General features: G+C 38.0%; 1 protein-coding gene and 1 non-coding gene across 2 annotated transcripts in view; one reads left to right on the top strand and one right to left on the bottom strand.

Moving 5' to 3' along the window:
- Positions 1-17,183, bottom strand: part of FAF1 (Fas associated factor 1) — a 485,365-nt gene that overhangs the window by 427,904 nt on the left and 40,278 nt on the right. The window lies entirely within an intron of this gene.
- On the top strand, positions 1,715-1,787 carry TRNAG-ACC (transfer RNA glycine (anticodon ACC)). Its single transcript has one exon. It is a non-coding gene; the product is annotated as a tRNA-Gly (tRNA).

Here is a 17,183-nt window from a genome sequence, read left to right as displayed (position 1 = left end):
AAGAATCTATATCTTGAGTAGCTCACTGGATGCCTCAGAAAAATTCATAATGTCTCTGAGACATATTCTACTAAAACTACTAAATTTCAAAAATAAGCTCCTCAAGGCCTCCAGGAAAAGATCAATAATTTACAAAGGCAAAGAGTACGAGTAGCATCAGAGTCTACAATATATAAAACAAAGCAATAATGAAGCAATATTAGGGTGGGTGGGGGATGAACCAAAGATCTTTATACACAGAAAAGCTGTCTGTCAAATTTCAGGGTGACAGAAAAATTGTTTTCAATAATACAGGAACTTAAGGAATTACGCTTCAATCAGACCTTCTTGATAAGTCTACTAGAGAAATAGCATCCAACTGATGACTAAGAAACTTTCAGTAAAAGGATCAACAATAAGTATTTTTTAAATATGTGAGTATTTGTAAATACAAATAAATATATACCACTAAAACAAAGGTGGGATGCAAGTTGAAAGGCAAACAGATAAATCTTCATGTTCTTAAAAAGTATAAATAATGCAATTTTTAAGGGAAAGAAGGATGAGGGAAAGGAAAATACAATAAGTATATTGATTGCTATATAGGCAAAGGCAGGCTGACAGAGTACTTGAAAATTTTGATAAATCACGTAGTATTTCATAGAAAGCACAGCAAATACAACAAGTATGCAAGACTACAAAATATTATAACAGCACTGATCAAACACATCAATTATATTTAGTATGAATGGACTAAATTATTAAAAGAAAAACATTTTCAGTTCAGCTCATGAAACAAGACTCAACTATATGCTATATATAAGAATTACAACTAAAACAAGGTAATGATTAAAAATAAAATTAAAATATCAGGTTAATGGAAACAAAGAGAGTAGGGGTAGCCTGCTGATATCAGACAAAACAGAAGTTAGGCCCAAAGCATTATATGTGAAAGGTCACTTTCTAATGCTTAAAGCCATATTTCACAACAAAATATATTACTCTTATGAATATATATGCATGAAATAAAGCAATCAATTTCATGAAGGAAAAACTATAGGAGACTTAAAAAGACAAAAATATACTAAATAATGAGGCTAAATACACTCACTACTCTCAATAAAAGACACATCAAACTGATGAAAGAAGGTAGAACATCTTATGGATATCTACCCTGAACTCTACATTTTGTAACACAGAACACACCTTGTCTCAAAAGCCAAAGACACATACACAAAAATCAATTATATGTGAGATCATAAGAAACATAATAGACACAAAATAGAAACATCATAAGCTGATACTCTCTGAATGCAACAAAACGGAACTAGAAGTTACTAACAAAACAAAAAAAGAAAACAGAAAGGACTCTGCATTTGAAAATTTTGAAACCATCTATTAAACCTGTGTCTGGAAAGAAATACAAACTGAAATTACAGTGATTTCTCAAGGTAATGACAATGAATCATTAGACAACTGGAAAGTATACTGTTTCCAACCTAAATATGGATATCTTACCATGGATTAGACATGCAAGCTATTACTTTTGCTGGAATCTGATTACAAGGTCTATTCTCTACCATTAGTGGGAACGTAAGTAGTGCATTACTCATAAAAACGTTTTCAGCCATATATGTATTTAAATGTATATGATAAACATGTGAATCATTTGTACTATGAATATGTCATTAATACTTGGATGACTTTATAAAAGGTAATCACCTTATAAAGGACTTTCCTGGTGGCTCAGATGGTAAAGCGTCTGCCTACCATGCAGGAGACCCAGGTTCCATCCCTGGGTCGGGAAGAACTCCTGGAGAAGGAAATGGCACCCACTCCACTACTCTTGCCTGGAGAATCCCATGGATGGAGGAGCATGGTAGGTACAGTCCATGGGGTCGCAAAGAGTAGGACACGACTGAGTGACTTCACCTTCTTTTCTTTCTTTCCAGCCTTATAATGGGAAGAGCAAGAGCATATGTACATGACTTTTCTGAAACCCATCAGAAAGTAAGATCACAACACAAAAAATTGGCCCAAAATCTAAGACAGGTTAACACTGTCAGAGACAGACAAAATGCGAGCACTGGCTTACTAAAGTAAAAGTTACACTAGGATGACTGACAAATTGGTAGAGGCTAACAATGTAATGGTGAGAAAGTTAAGACAAGTATAGGGAAGGGGTCTGCAAGTCCCTGCAGGCTTTCACTCCATCAACACCACAAAGTGCTCACAGAAAGAGAAAAAAAGAAAGAGGAGGAATAAAATAAATAAATGGCAAAGTCCTCAGGAACTCTATTATGGTGCAGAATAAAGAAAGAGGGCACAATGAGAGGGGCACAAAACTCTACCAGGACTCTGGTATCTCCTTCACAAAAAAAAAGCCTTAATCTGAGAGGAGAAGGACAACAACCATCGTCATCTTGGTGCACTTGTGATATCCAAGTAGAAAAGGGAAAAACTCCTCTGCCCCAGGAAGAGGAGCAGGGAAACATGCTGGGCTCACAACTATATCTGGAGAGAGACATGAGCTTTGCAAAGAAAGCATATCCAAGGACCAGGGACTCAATGCCTGCAGAAGCCTGAAATATTATCAAAAACAGAAAATGCCCCTCCAGTTCCCATAGTCAGATAGCTAGCAGAGTAACAGGCAACTTGCAAGAGATGCATTCTCTAAAAGATGATGCTGTGAAACTGCTGCACTCAATATACCAACAAATTTGGAAAACTCAGCAGTGGCCACAGGACTGGAAAAGGTCAGTTTTCATTCCAATCCCAAAGAAGGGCAATGCCAAAGAATGCTCAAACTACCGCATAATTGCACTCATCTCACATGCTAGTAAAGTGATGCTCAAAATTCTCCAAGCCAGGCTTCAGCAATACATGAACCATGAACTTCCGGATGTTCAAGCTGGTTTTAGAAAAGGCAGAGGAACCAGAGATCAAACTGCCAACATCTGCTGAATCATCAAAAAAGCAAGAGAGTTCCAGAAAAACATCTCTTTCTGCTTTATTGACTATGCCAAAGCCTTTGACTGTGAGGATCACAATAAACTGTGGAAAATTCTGAAAGAGATGGGAATACCAGACCACCTGACCTGCCTCTTGAGAAACCTGTATGCAGGTCAGGAAGCAACAGTTAGAACTGGACATGGAACAACAGACTGGTTCCAAATAGGAAAAGGAGTATGTCAAGGCTGTATATTGTCACCCTGCTTATTTAACTTCTATGCAGAGTACATCATGAGAAACACTGGGCTGGAAGAAGCACAAGCTGGAATAAAGGCTGCTGAGAGAAACATCAATAACCTCAGATATGCAGATGACACCATCCTTATGAAAGAAAGTGAAGAACTAAAGAGCCTCTTGATGAAAGTGAAAGAGAGCAAAAAAGTTGGCTTAAAGCTCAACATTCAGAAAATTAAGATCATGGCATCTGGTCCCATCACTTCATGGGAAATACATGGGGGGACAGTGGAAACAGTGGCTGACTTTATTTTGGGGCTCCAAAATCACTGCAGATGGTGATGGCAGCCATGAAATTAAAAGACGCCTACTCCTTGGAAGGAAAGCTATGACCAACCTAGACAGCATATTAAAAAGCAGACACTTAACTTTGTCAACAAAGGTCCGTCTAGTCAAGGCTATGGTTTTACCAGTAGTCATGTATGGACGTGAGAGCTGGACTACAAAGAAAGCTGAGCGCCAAAGAATTGATGCTTTTGAACTGTGGTGTTAGAGAAGACTCTTGAGAGTCCCTTGGACTGCAAGGAGATCAAACCAGTCCATCCTAAAGGAGATCAGTCCTGGGTGTTCATTGGAGGGACTGATGTTGAAGTTGAAACTCCAATACTGTGGCCACCTGATGCGAAGAGCTGACCCATTTGAAAATACCCTGATGCCTGGAAAGATTGAAGGCAGGAGGAGAAGGGGACGACAGAGGATGAGATGGTTGAATGGCATCACCAACTCAATGGGCATGAGTTTGGGTAAACTCCAGGAGTTGGTGATGGACAGGGAGTCCTGGCATGCTACAGTTCACGGGGTCACAAAGAGTCGGACACAACTGAGCCACTGAACTGAACTGAAGCACAGCTCAGATTAAAAACCGAAAATTAAGGGCAAAATGAGCATTTAAAAAAAAAAAAATCTCAGAACTCTCTGGTGGACTAGTGGTTAGGACTCCACACTCTCACTGCCGAGGGCCTGGATTTAAGCCCTGCTTGGGAACTAATATCCCACAGGCTGCGTAGCCCAAAAAAAATAATCTCTACCAAATCAGTTGACACCCTAAACACTATGTATCAGGAGAAGTTTATTTTGTTTTGTTTTTAATATTTATTTATTTGGCCACACCAGGTTAGTTGTGGCACACAGGCTCTTCAATCTTTGCTGCAGCCTGTGAGATCTAGTTTCCTGATCAGGGGTCGAACCTGGGTCCACTGCAATGGCAGCACAAGAGTTTTAGCCACTGGACCACCAGGTAAGTCCACAGGAGAAGAATTTGAAGGCCTTGGTATACTGAGCAAAAGCCATTGGAGAAACGAGTCTCAAGCACAACCCAAATCAAAATCAGATCAATTCAAACACCTGCACTAAAGTCTTAGCATAAAGAAAGGCATGTCAATTTCCAGACATAAAATACTGGGTTGGCCATTAACTTTATTTGGGTTCTTCCATAACATCCCAAAAGAACTTTGTGGCTAACCCAAGATTTACCTTAGTCTCTACTATCCTAGCAATAAGTTATGCAGAGTTGAAGGACATGTGCTCATGTTCTCCTGTGAGAACATCAAAATCTCAACTAGCTGCAGAACAACCATCAACAGGAGAATGTTGGATCCCACCAAAAAAAGATACCCCATGTCCAAGTGCGAAGGAAAAGTCCCAACAAAATGATAGGAGGGGCATAATCAAGTTTAGAATCAAACTTCATACTCAGTGGGCACAAACAAAACCTTGTGTGCACCAGAACTCAGGGAAAGGACCAGTGACATCCACAAGAGACTGAGCCAGACCTCCCTTTGAGTGTTTGAGGGTCTCCTGCATACGCATGGGTCAGCAGTGGCCTGCCATGGGGTCAATGGTACTGACTACAGCAGTCCTGGGAGCCATGGTGTGTTGGCCTAAGTCCTTTTGAAGGAAGTCGCCATTAGCAAAACTATAGAGACCCTGAGCAGATGACCCACAAACTGGATAACAATTATACCAAAGAAGTTCTCGCACTGCTTTAAAAGTTCTAGGGCCCGCAAGAGATTTCACAACCTTGGTGATCTGGCAAAGGGACTGAGAAATCCCAAGGAAACTGACTTTGAAGGCCAGTGGGATGTGATTACAGAATGACCAGAGGACTGGGGAAACAGACCCTTGTAAGGCACAACAAAACCTTGTGTGCACCAGGACCCAGGAGAAAGGAGCAGTGATGCCACCAGAGACTGAGCCAGACTTGCCTGTGAGTGTCATGGAATCTCCAGTGGAGGTGGGGGTTGACAGTGGCCTGCTGCGGGGTCAGTGGCACTGACTACAACAGTCCTAGGAGCTGCAGCATGCTGGCCTAAGTCCTTTTGAAGGAGGTCACCATTACCACCAACCCCTACTACAGTTTGGCCTCAGGCCAAACTACAGGGCGGGAACACAGCTCCACTCATCAGCAGAAAATTGGATTAAAGACTTACTGAGCATGGCCTCACCAACCAGAACAAGACCCAGTTTTTGCCACAGCCAGTCCCTCTCATCAGGAAGCTTGCACAAGCCTCTTATCCTCATCCATCAGAGGGCAGACAGAATGAAAACCACAATCACAGAAAACTAACCAAACTGATCACATGGACCACAGCCTCAATGAAACTATGTGCCATGCAGTGTAGGGCCACCCAAGATGGATGGGCCATGGTAGAATGTTCTGACAAAACATGGTCCACTGGAGAAGGGAATGGCAAACCACTTCAGTATTCTTGCCTTGAGAATCCCATGAACAGTATGAAAAGGCAAAAAGGTATGACATTGAAAGATTAACTCCCCAGGTCGGCAGGTGCTCGATATGCTACTGGAGAAGAGCAGAGAAATAGCTCCAGAAGGTATGAAGAGGCTGAGCCAAAGCAAAAACAACACCCAGTTATGGGTGTGTCTGGTCATGAAAGTAAAGTCTGATGTTGTAAAGAATAATTCTACTTAGGAACCTGGAGTATTAGGTCCATGAATCAAGGCAAATTGGAATGTTCAAACGGGAGATGGCAAGAATAAACACCAACATTTTAGGAATCAGTAAACTAAAATGGACCAGAAAGGATGAGTTTGATTCAGATGACCATTATATCTACTCCTGTGGGCAAGAATCCCTTAGAAGTAATTAAGTAGCCCTTATGGTTAACAAGAGTCCAAAATGCAGTACTCAGCTGCAATTTCAAAACAGAATGATCTGTTTGTTTTCAAGGCAAATCATTCAGCATCATAGAAATCCAAGTCTATGCCCCAACCACTAATGCCAAAGAAGCTGAAGTTGACTGGTTCTATGATGACTTACAGACCTTCTAGAACTAACACCAAAAAAAGATGTCCTTTCATCACAGGGGACTAGAATGCCAAAGTAGAAAGTCAAGAGATACCTCTTGACAAGTTTGGTCTCGAAATACAAATGAGGCAGGGCTAAGGCTAACAGTTTTGCCAAGAGAATGCACTGGTCATAACAAATACTCCCTTCCAACAACACGAAAATCAACTATACACATGGACATCACCAGATGGTCAATACCAAAGTCAGACTGATTATATTATTTGCAGCCAAAGATTGAGAAACTACATACAATCAGCAAAAACAAGACCAGGAGCTGACTGTGGCTCAGATCATGTACTCCTTATTGCCAAACTCACTCTTAAATGGAAGAGGGTAAGGAAAACCACTAGACCAATCAGGTATGACCTAAATCAAATCCCTTACAATAATACAGTGGAAGTGACAAATAGAGTCAAGGGATTAGATCTAATATACTGCCTGAAGAACTATGGATGGAGTTTTGTAACATTATACAGGAGGTGGTCATCAAAACCATCCTGAAGAAAAAGAAATGCAAAAGGACAAATGGTTGTCTGAGGAGGCCTTACAAATAGCTGAGAAAAGAAGAAAAGCAAAAGGCAAAGGAGAAAAGAAAAGATATAACCATATGAATGTAGAGTTCCAAAGAATAGCAAGAAGAGATTAAAAAAACAAAAATGTTCCTAAGTGATTAATGCAAAGAAACAGAGGAAAACAACAGAATGGGAAAGACTAGAGATCTCTTCAAGAAAATTAGGGATACCAAAGGAATATTTCATCCCAAAGATGGGCACAATAAAGGACAGAAATGGTATGGACCTAACAGAAAAAGAAGTGATTAAGAACAAGGGGCAAGAATATACAGAAAGTGAAGTCACTCAGTCATGTCCGACTCTTTGCGACCCCATGGACTGTAGCCTATCAGGCTCCTCCATCCATGGGATTTTCCAGGCAAGAGTGCTGGAGTGGATTGCCATTTCCTTCTCCAGGGAATCTTCCCAACCCAGGAATCGAACCTGGGTCTCCCACATTGCAGGCAGATGCTTTACCGTCTGAGCCACAATACACAGAAGAACTATACAAAAAAGATCACACCACGATGGTGTGATCACTCACCTAGAGCCAGACATCCTGAAGGGCGAAATCAAGTGGGCCTTAGGAAGCATCACTAAGAACAAAGCTAATGGAGGTGATGGATTTACAGTTGAGCTGTTTCAAATCCTAAAAGATGATGCTGTGAAAGTGCTGCACTCAATATGCCAGCACACTGGGAAAACTCAGGAGTTGCCAAAGGACTGGAAAAGGTCAGCTTTCATTTCAATCCCAAAGAAAGGCAGTGTCAAAGAATGTTTAAACTACCGCACAACTACAATCATTTCACATGCTAGCAAAGTAATGCTCAAAATTCTCCAAGCTAGGTTTCAACAGTATGTGAACTGAGAACTTTCAGATGTTCAAGCTGGATTTAGAAAAGGCAGAGGAACCAGAAATCAAATTGCCAACATCCAGTGGATCATTTAAAAAGCAAGAGAATTCCAGAAAAACATCTAGTTATGTTTCACTGACTACACTAAAGCCTTTGACTATGTGGATCACAACCAAGTATGGAAAATTCTTCAACAGACGGGAATACCAGGGCACCTTACCTGCCTACTGAGAAAGCTGTACGCAGGTCAAGGAGCAACAGTTATTACCAGACATGGAACATGGACTGGTTCAAAATTGTGAAAGGAATACATCAAGGCTGTATAGTGTCACCCTGCTTATTTAACTTCTATGCATAGTGCATCATGCAAAATGCTGCGCTGGATGAAGCACAAGCTGGAATCAAGATTGCCAGAACAAATATCAATAACCTCAGATATGCAGATGACACTATTCTATGGCATAAAGTGAAGAAGAACTAAAAAGCCTCTTGATGAAAGTGAAAGAAGAGAGTGAAAATGCTGGCTTAAAACTGAGCATTAAAAAACTAAGATCACAGCATCCAGTTCAATCATTTCATGGCAAATAGATGGGGAAAATCACTGCAGATGGTGACAGCAGCCATGAAATTAAAAGACGCTTGCTCCTTGAAGAAAAGCTATGACAAATCTAGACAATGTACTAAAAAGCAGAGACATCACTTTGCCGACAAAGGTCCTTATAGTCAAAGCTATGGTTTTTCAAGCAGTTACGTACAGGTGTGAGAGCTAAACAATAAGGAAGGCTGAGTATCAAAGAACTGATGCTTTTGAACTGTGGTTGGAGTCTTAGAGAAAATTCTTGAGAGTCCCTTTCACTGCAAGGAGATCCAACCAGTCAATTCTAAAGGAAATCAATCCTAAATATTCACTGGAAGGACTTATGCTGAAGCTGAAGCTCCAATACTTTGGCCACCTGATAAGAAGAACTGACTCGCTGGAAAAGACCCTGATGCTGGACAAGATTGAAGGCAGGAGGAGAAGGGGACAACAAAGGATGAGATGGTTGGATGGCATCATCGACTCGATGGACATGAGTTTCAGCAAGCTCTGGGAGATGGTAAAGGACAGGGAAGTCTGGCATGCTGTAGTCCATGGTGTCATAAAGAGTTGGACAAGACTGAACAACTACTATCCTACATAAAATGTCCAGCTTTCGACAAAAATTGCAAAGCATACCAAAAGGCCATGTAAAGCATATTTGCAAGTGACAAGCAATCATGAGAAACCTACTTAGATAGGATGCTAAAATTGACAGGGAATTTAAATGCCTATGATCAAAATATTAAAGGCTTTAATGGGAAAAATGGACAACATATAAGATCACATGAAAATATATTTGGGAGGGTTAAAAAGGGAGAGATTTAGAAGAGGCTATGTTAGAAATTTAAAAAAATAATAATACAGTAACATGAAGAATATCTTCAACAAGCTTATCAGTAAAATTGACACAAGGAAAGAATCAATGAACTTGGAGACAGGTCTAGAGAAACTACTCAAATTAAAACATATAGGAAAAAAAAAGAAAAAAGACAGGGAAAAACAGAACAGAGCATTAAAGATGTGTAGAACACCAAACCACACTATTTAATATATGCAACATAGAAGGAGAAGAGAGGAAAGAAAAGAGCAGGAAACATAATATCCAAGAATTTTCAACACCAACTAAAGAGAGCTGGTGGTTGCACAACACTGTGAATACAGCATATACCATCAACTATATACTTTATGTTACACGAATTTAGTCTCAAAAAGAAAAAAGAATCTTCTAAGTCACAGATCTAAGAACATCAAGCTGGATTACAAACGCTACACACACACACACACACACACACACACACACACCTTGGGTAGATCATCGTCAAACTGGTGAAAAACAAAAAGAAAATCTTGACAGCCGTAGGAGAGGAAAAAGACATTACATACAAAGGAACGACTATAAAAATAGCAATGGACTTCTCTCCAGAGACCAAGCAAACTAGAAGATAACAAACAGCATGGCATCTTTAAAAAGGTAGAGGGTAAGGGAAAAAAAACTTTCAGTCCAGAATTCCATACCCACTGAAAGAATCTTTCAAAGCTGGAGACAAAACAAGACTTTCTCAGACTAAAAAAACTTATAACAATGTACAGCCAGCAAACCCACACTACAAGAAATAAAGGAAGCAGTTCAGGCAGAAGTATGATACCAGACAAAAACTTAAACATACAGAAAGAAATAAAACAAATACAATTAAAATTTAATTATTTTTCTTTATATTTTATTGCTCTAAAAGATAATTATCTGAAGAAAAATAGTAGCAACATATTATGTGTTATAGCATATGCAAAACTAAAATATATGAGAAAGTGAAAGTCACTGAGTCATGTCCGACTCTTGTGACCCCCATGGACTATACAGTCCATGGAATTCTCCAGGCCAGACTACTGGAGTGGGTAGCCTTTCCCTCCTCCAGGGGCTCTTCCCAACCCAGGGATCAAACCCAGGTCTTTCACATTGCAGGCAGGCTCTTAACCAGCTGAGCCACAAGGGAAGCCCAAAAATATATAACAACAGTACAAAAAATAGGTGAGAAGAATTGGAAATACAGTGGTATAGGACCATCACACTACATATGAAGCAATATCTTATTATTTAAATGTAGACTTTGGTGACCTGTATTTTAAAACCTAGAACAGCTACTAAAAAACAATTTCAGAAGAGAGATTACAATAAATCAACAGAAGAGAAAAAACTAGTGGGCAAAAGTTTAGTGAAAAACAAGATATTTGCATTGTCTCAATGTATCTCCTCGCAAGATACTGACTAATTACAAAGGTGAAGAAACCTAGGAGACATCATCTTAACCAAGTGTCAAAGTTAACACCATCAATAATAAGACACATTAACATCATGTACCTCCTGTTGCACTGAGAAAGGCACAAAATTACACCTGTGGTATTCTTGCCAAGAATGTATAAGCTCAGTCTATCATGAGAAACATCATACAGATCTAAACTTAGGAATATATTGCATGATATCTGAAATGTCATGGTCTCCAAAAGTGTCATGGTCATGAACAAAAGATCACAGACTAGAAAGGGCTAGAAAGACAAGAAAACTAAATGCATTGTGGAATTTAGATCAAATACTGAACCCAAAAAAAGTACATTAAGAGAGTATCTAGTGATATTCAAATAAAGGCTGTTGTTCAGTTAATAGTATTGCATCAACAGTATAATAGCACCAAAATAGAGTACTATACCAATTGTGTTTATGCAAGATGTTAGAAGTCTGATGAAGGGTATAAAAAACACTGCACTATTCTGCAACTCTTCTGTAAGTCCTTAGCATTTTCAGATGTTCTCATGCCCTACACACGTTGTTATACATGCCCCAGAGTTATAGAAACTCATTCATAATGAAATTATTTAGTTTCTAAGTCATGTCCCACGGTTTTGCAACCCCATGGACTGTGACCGCCAGGCTCCTCTGACCATGTGATTTCATAGGCAAGAATATTGGAATGGGTTGCCATTTCCTTCTCCAGGGGATCTTCCCAATTCAGGGATCGAACCTGTGACTAACTAACACAGAGCATAGTCAGTCTTAGAGTACCTTAATATCTGAGGAACTATGAAACTATGTTTATCACTGTTTACTATGGAGAGAGTTTAAGCTTGGCTTTGATTTTTTTTAAAACATACAAGTCTGTGTTTGAGAGAAATCTACCCACAAGAGAAAGAAGCATTAAATAAGGACCCCAAAAAATATAATTAAAAAATTACTAAAATATCAAGTTAAACAAAACCTAAACCAAACAACAAAAGCCAAAAATAGATTATTAAAAGAGAGTGAAATTGTTGAGAGATCTTAAGCATTCTCACCTCAAAAAAAAAAAAAAGTTTAATAAGAAAAATAAGTAAGAGGGAATGAAGAAAATGAGAACCACAGGATACATAGAAAGGAACTATAAATGTTTTTTATGTAAACATTTTAAGCACAATTTTACTTAAAGACAGAAATACAACTAAACTTTTTAAGAAACTATACTGCCATTAAGTACCAATTTATTTAAAAATTGTCAGTATAAATACAAAGTTCTAAAGATAGGAATTTAAAATACCATATTACTTTTTCCTTCCAAGCACACACTGATTTATGTCAGCTAATCCTTGAAACCAGCAGAAAGAACAGCAAGTCATCACATTTACAGGTGTAACCACTAAACCACTTATTTTGTTGCAATGATATTTTGTTTAAACCACTTCCAGTAATAGAAATAAATATAATATCAAGGCAATCAGTTGAAAATAAACCCATTTTTCAAATGAAGTTAACTTGTAAGTTAGCAAACTTTGTAAAATATCAAGATCAAACTACATCTAATTGAATTGAACAACTTTAAAAACAAACCCATGTACATTTTTATTTTCTTTTAAATGTTCAAGTCATAGCCTTTGGCTTAATTTCATAGCAGTAAGGGGACTCCTTACTACATGCTCCATTTGAAGAGTATACCTGTGCTCTAAATCATTGGTTAGGTAAATAGTACTGCTGCTGCTAAGTCGCTTCAGTCGTGTTCGAATCTGTGCAGCCCCATAGACGGCAGCCCACAAGGCTCCCCCGTCCCTAGGATTCTCCAGGCAAGAACACTGGAGTGGGTTGCCATTTACTTCTCCAATGCAGGAAAGTGAAAAGCGAAAGTGAAGTTGCTCAGTCATGTCCGACTCTTAGTGACCCCATGGACTGCAGCCCACCAGCTCCTCTGTCCATGGGATTTTCCAGGCAGGAGTACTGGAGTGAAATGCCATTGCCTTCTAGAAATCAATAAATATTAAGCCACATTTCCAAACTGCATTTAACAATGGGCATATCATTTCCTGCTGGGAGATTAACATATCGCATTCTCACCAAGTCTTAAACCCTGGGAACTTTTATCATTCATCAGTTCAGTTCAGTTCAGTCACTCAGTCGTGTCCGACTCTTTGCGACCTCATGAATCGCAGCATGCCAGGCCTCCCTGTCCATCACCATCTCCCGGAGTTCACTCAGACTCACGTCCATCGAGTCCGTGATGCCATCCAGCCATCTCATCCTCTGTCATCCCCTTCTCCTTCTGCCCCCAATCCCTCCCAGCATCAGAGTCTTTTCCAATAAGTCAACTCTTCACATGAGGTGGCCAAAGTACTGGAGTTTCAGCTTTAGCATCATTCCTTCCAAAGAAATCCCAGGGTTGATCTCCTTCAGAATGGACTGGTTGGATCTGCTTGTAGTCCAAAGGACTCTCAAGAGTCTTCTCCAACACCACAGTTCAAAAGCATCAATTCTTCAATGGGTTTTATAAAAGAGGAGATGTCTGGCTTATGTAAATTACATTCAAAGGAAAAGTAACATATGAAGCAAAAGCCAATAAAGAGATAAGCAGAAAGTTAACTTGCAGTCTGGGGTAAAATGTGGACCTCAAACAGTTTTGATTTAATAATGCGAACCATTAACTGTAACTTTTGTAAACTGAGAATTTCATGTTCGTAAAAACTCAAGTTTTCCTTTGAAAGGCAGAAAACAATTCTTTCATACCCACTTAATGAAACATTAATCAGAGTGATCTTTTATCACACTTACTTTTCTCCTGAGAGGCAGATCTGTGAAAACTTCAAATAGGTTGCATTAGAGCTTCCTTTACAGTAGAATGGTACAACCAGAAATAAATAGGAGAGAAAAAATTATTTTTGAGATGCCAAGAAAAAAACTTGCAAAGAAAAGGATTTATTTGTGAATAGTATTTCTCAAAAAGCCACAATAGGTAGAAACCATCTAAATTTTATTTGTGAGATAATGAAATCAGTCCAATCTATTCCTTATGTAACTGGGCCTCCCTCTTTCCCTCTTTCCTCAAATCTTATGTTTGCCAGATAAGGAAGACTGACAGCAATAAGAATCACAAGTCTGAATAGCAAAGACTTTTCCAATATCCAAATAATGAAAATGGAAAACAGACTTAAAATAAGTATGCTAACAATAATATCAGTCAAATATTTTAGTAAGCAACTACCATGTGCTAAAACAAAATTAGTAAGAAACATATTTCCTTTCCTCCAGAGTATTAGAACCTATTTGAAATCAGAGCGTAAACATATTTAAATTACCATTATGTAACTATAGCAAAAGCTCTTTCATTTGACAACATGAAATAAGCTGTGAGTGACAGAAAGAAAAGTATAGGAGTTCAGAAAAGATTAACACACTACAGAAAATCTAGTAACCTTAAAACTACAATATTAAAGCTTTTAAAATTTTAAAGGGGAAACCCAAGTTCAAAACCACAGTTTTACCCCTTATTAGCTAAGTGAGCATGAACAATTTACTTAAAGCACTGGGCCTCAGTTTCTCATCTATAAAACAAAGATAATATCTACCTACCCACCTTAAAGATAATATCTACCTGCTGGGAAGATTAAATGAAATAATGTAGGTACATCACTTGACACGATACCTAGCACAAAGCAGACCCTCAATAAAAGGAGAGAAGGTAGAGGTGGGTGGATGATGGTCAAATTACAAAGTGAGAAACTAAAAACTTCTGTAGAATTTTAAAGGGCTTATAGTCCCATAAAACAAGGGAAACAAAGAAGGCTACAGCAAAGGAGGAGAAACTGATATGACGAGGTATTCCTTCACAGTAAAATCTCTTCTGTCACAGCAAAGATCTGTACAAATATAAGCCAGTGTCTAATGGCCATTGATGAAGCCCAGCACTCAATGCTTGGCTGCTTTCTGACGATGACAGAGACTCATTATATCACTGGTTAGACTAGTTCATTCATAAAACTGCAGGTGTTCATAACACTGTATAAAGCAGCAAAGCAATGCACATTCGAGGAACTCTATAGCCACATATTGAGTAACGTAGAAGAAGAAATTGTTCTATCGCATTTCAGGATAATTATTAAAACACATTTCTTCAAAAGTGAAAATTGGTGGAATGGAAATGTCTCAAAGCACCTCAATGAATCTCAAAATGAGACAGATTATGTGCATAATTTTCCTTGGGTTTGACTCTTTAGACTTACTGTCTTTACTATAAACTTCCATTAACACAAAATTATTTTTGAAGATTAGAAATTCAGTAATGATCCAAAATTGGACACGCTGATTTGTTTCACTTTTGCCGTAAGTTGGGACATGTAGTTAAAGATAAATACAAGCACTCTGAATAGAGTCTTTCTTCAACAAAGCAGCTATGTCAGCACAGGCAGCAAATTAGAGCAGAAACTGAGTGCAAAGTTCAAAAATTATTTCCAAAGAGCATGGAGTACTTAAAATGTAGTACGGCTAGGTTAATGTTTACTTGTACTTTATTTCACTTAGCATTGGGTTATTAAGTATACATCAAATAGCTTCCCCTGGATCTCCTAGAGCTCAGTGGAAATATTAATTTATTGAAGGAGTTTCATATGTATAGACCTTCCATGAAATAACTAGCACAGCATCTTGTCCATCATCTATGTCATAAAGCTGTTAAAAGGATTAATCAAAATAATACGCACAAGTGTTTCAAACTTATAAAGTTCCATTAAAATATTTACTTGTACTATAATTCATAATTGACTGTTTTTATAGAATATTATTAGAAATTAAGACATAAATAGACTCTTCATAAATATTTAATGTTTCAGAGATCTTGAGTATAAATTAGTCCAAATTCCTTAATTTTATATGACATTCAGAGAGAAGTAACTTGGCCTAGGCCATACTGAATAAAATTGTAACAAGAAGTTTGAAAGTCAGGGCCCTTGACTCAAGATGAATGCAACGGGTTTACCATGATAGTTAGCTGCCTCGTATTTTGATTACTCAAAATAAACACAAGCTGCACAGACTACTACTCTTCATTGGCCCAAAATCTTCTATACTGAAAACAGAATATGAGCAGTGGGTCAATACTGGAGTCCAGATTTATAATTTATAATATATACAGTGATCATGCAGCATGTTTCTGCATAAGAAGGCAATCCTTTGGTAAAAGATTCTAATTCATTGCTAATAATTCTTCCTTTCTGGATGTACACTGAAAATACTTGTCTGCAAAGAAGGAATCACTGCAATGACATTAATCTTAACTAAAAATGCAAGTCTGAGGTAGACAGAGATATGGGGAGTAATACTACAGGACTCATATCAAGTAGATCAGTATCTCAAGATGCTTACCAATATTATTAAAGTTGATGTTATTTTGTTTTCAGAATTTAGCATATATAAGCCAACAGGCAGTTGCCCCAAAAATAAGCAGTCAATTGTAGGGCACTTAAAACATTGGGTTTGGAAGGACTGGTCTGTGGATAGCTATATAATGAAAATAATGTACAGGATCAGAGAAAGTGACTAATAATTAAAGTTGCTAGGACTGGGCTTTCATATAAAGTTCTTTTTTATTTGTATGGATAAATCTATAAAATGGCAACAATATTTGCAATCATTACTTTTTCAGGAAGTTATACCCATTTCTGAATATAATATGCATGTATAAAGGACCACCTGTCTTATCAATTTCAACACTTCAGACACCATAAACATGTTTTTAAGCATCCACTGTATCGAGCATAAATCTGGGTAAACTGTAAGCATTCAGTACCAAGAGAATGAGTTTTCTGTTACTGGACTTTATAATAAATTTCATTACAATTCCAGACTGTGATGCCTAACTTACATTCCTTTCTACATCTCTAGTAAAATATGCACAAAAACCCTGGAGATGTCTTACTGATACATATAGCAAATCTGAAATACAAACATGTCCTAAGGTAAAAACTTAAACTATGCAAACTCTTCCACAAGGCCCATAAAATAAAAAGCAGTGATAATCATAATTTTAAAACACCAAATATAATGCACAGACAAGATATATAAAACACCACATAAAAAGTTTCATCATCCTAACAAAAGTTTGAACTAGTAATGGATTATTCAAAATACTTGCTTTGTTTTTTAAAAACCACAATGTAAAGTGAGTTCTACATAAAAACAAGGTAAATGAGAACCTTTACAGAGTAAGATAGTTACACAGCATAGCCATCGTTTACTGTGAATAAAAGTGGATTATGTGCAAAGAAAAGCCAGCTAAGACAAATATTAAAAAAAAAAAAAAAAAAAAAGCCAGTTTAAAACTGAAAGATAGCCCAACAAAGGATGTTTGGGCCCAACAAAGAATGAGATTGCATTTCTGCAG

The sequence above is a fragment of the Capricornis sumatraensis genome, chromosome 2 (assembly GCF_032405125.1).
Source record: "Capricornis sumatraensis isolate serow.1 chromosome 2, serow.2, whole genome shotgun sequence".
Lineage (NCBI taxonomy): Eukaryota > Metazoa > Chordata > Mammalia > Artiodactyla > Bovidae > Capricornis > Capricornis sumatraensis.
This window is presented reverse-complemented; position numbering and strand designations above follow the sequence as displayed.